The sequence below is a fragment of the Bombus affinis genome, unplaced genomic scaffold, assembly GCF_024516045.1.
Source record: "Bombus affinis isolate iyBomAffi1 unplaced genomic scaffold, iyBomAffi1.2 ctg00001006.1, whole genome shotgun sequence".
In the NCBI taxonomy this organism is placed as follows: Eukaryota; Metazoa; Arthropoda; class Insecta; order Hymenoptera; family Apidae; genus Bombus; species Bombus affinis.
In genome coordinates, this window is record NW_026109494.1 from 17,501 (window position 1) to 20,000 (window position 2,500).

Below are 2,500 nucleotides of genomic sequence, written 5' to 3' on the forward strand. Positions count from 1 at the left end.
GCTAAGACTCACGCCAGACATCCTAAAACGATCGTCGGTGATTTTTAACGCCCGTCCTCAGTCTCTTACAGCCGTTTCTCTACTCTCGACAAATTCCAGCGGTTCCTTGTTTTCTGCCGGCACAGAGATCGAAACGGCAAAGTTTCTTTGCTCTGTACCGACGACGACGAAAACGCACGGGAACGCACGCAAGTGGAAAAGCGAGCGAGACGTACACTGTGGTGTGTTCGGGGACTGGACGACCGTCGACGTTAGGATGCGCGGTCCAGCGATAGACGCCGAAAAGGCATGGGATGACCAACACTCTCTGTTTTTCGAGTACTTGTAGCGCCGAATTGCCTTAAAAAAAAATCACACGCGCGCACGACTATCACGTCGTACGCGCGTGTATACCTCGTCTTTAATTAAATCAAAGTTTCACTCCAGCCTCGCCAAAGGGGATCGTCTTCTTCCTCGTCTACGATCTCTTCTCCTGTACGTGTCCAGAGATTCTCTCTGGCATGACGACGACGACCATCCAACGACTTTGTAACGGACTCTCGTGCGCATCTTCGTCAGGTACGGAAACGTTGCGCAACACCTCGAGCTTGGTAAAACACCCGTAGCCGATCATAGACACGCGCTAGTTCGCACACGATTTCTACGATTTCCGACGAACGTGGCTTTGGGCCAGGGCCGGCGGGCAGAGAGATACGCGAACGACGGGGAAAATTCGTCCCGATACAAGTAACGCGTACTCTCCGATCTCCGCGCAACGCCTGGGGATCATCTCCCTAAGTCATCAGCGCTCGAAGAAATCACGTGTGCGTTCCCGGATCTACGGCTCTCTTTCGGGGATAAATTACAAGCACAGAGTATGTTAAACGCAACGACGACCCATCGATGCGACGGTCCTCGTCGTTGTCAGTCGCTCGCGCAGAGTATATCTCTACGCACGAAGAGACGGAGTGGGCATTAGATCCCTGGGGCTATTCGAGTAAAACGTCTTAAGAAAAGACGGTTGTACGGCAAAATTCCGCACCGTTACCAAGTTTACTTTTATCTGAGGCTGTTCTCCTTCTCTCCTCTCTCGACCGAGTTCCCATATTTGCTTTCTCTCAGTCTCGCCAAAATAATATTCATTTAAGACGACGTCGGGGGCGCGGACATCGTGCTCATCGAAAACCTGCAAACGTATGCAAATCTGCTGATATGAAAAAAAAATCGGTCACGAGGACAACACTACGTATATATATATATATATATATATATATATAATATATTCGATAACCGACACGAAGCGGTGCATAAGCGGGCGGTCGTACGAAAGGACGACTCACGACGCCGCTAGCACTCACGCAGGTCCGTGACGGTTCTCTCCGCTCTTATTCGTATCCTTCTTCGTGCGCTTCCTCCGACTCTGAAACGTTCTACGTATCGTAAGAACGACGGCGGGTTGTCGAAGGCACCAAGGGACAGAGAGAGACAGAGGTAGAGTTTCGTAGTGTCTCCCGTGAACACGATAGTTTATATATCGAGCATGCGTACGAATTGCACGGTCTCGACACGACCGCGACGAACGCCGACGAGCGTCCAACAATCGCTCGTACGTCGCGTACGTTCTCTCGCGTCCGCTCTTGTTCGTATCCTTCTTCGTGCGCTTCCTCCGACTCTGAAACGTTCTACGTATCGTAAGAACGACGGCGGGTTGTCGAAGGCACCAAGGGACAGAGAGAGACAGATAGAGAGGAACGACACGCAACGCAAGCAGTCTTAGGTTTACGTGAGCAACCCTCAGCCAGGCGTGGTCCAGGAATTGTATCCGTGGACCGCAATGTGCGTTCGAAATGTCGATGTTCATGTGTCCTGCAGTTCACACGTTGACGCGCAATTAGCTGCGTTCTTCATCGACCCACGAGCCAAGTGATCCACCGTTCAGGGTAATCTTTTCATATATTTTTTAAAACTCTTGTACTCCATGTACTCTTAATACTCGGTTCGAGCGAAGCCGAGATCCGACACGACCGACCAACGGGAATCGGACGCGCAGAAGTCGCCGGAAGATCGACGACACGAAAACGTTCGAAAATGAAATCCGACGAACGCGCGAAGATACGCGCGTCCGCCGGCCGGGCGAAAAGTACATTATGATATATAACAACCATCGAGATCGAAGCTCCGTTCGTCAGGAAACGACGGGGATATAACACCCGATTCTGAATCCTCTGTGCAGCACACGATCTCGCGAAGAAATACGCACGGTGGCTAGCCCATATATATATATATGTGTGTGTGTGTATATATAATACGATATGCATTCCTCTCGTCCAATTATTCAAGAAAAAGAGCGTGCGCCTCCATCGTTCGGGTGATGTAAAGATTCGATGGGACTCGCGCGACCCTCGGCCTCGAGCGGTCTTTCCTCCCAATATCCAGAAGCCGAGCTTTGAAAAAACTCTAGCGACGGCACGGGTGTCCGACTCACGACATCGAGGCTTCGAAGTCGGCGATCTCCTCCGAA

General features: G+C 51.1%; 1 non-coding gene across 1 annotated transcript; it reads right to left on the reverse strand.

Moving 5' to 3' along the window:
* Window positions 1-1,767: 1,767 nt before the first annotated feature.
* LOC126928489 (5.8S ribosomal RNA) lies at window positions 1,768-1,922 on the reverse strand. Its single transcript, XR_007716711.1, has one exon. It is a non-coding gene; the product is annotated as a 5.8S ribosomal RNA (ribosomal RNA).
* Window positions 1,923-2,500: the final 578 nt, after the last annotated feature.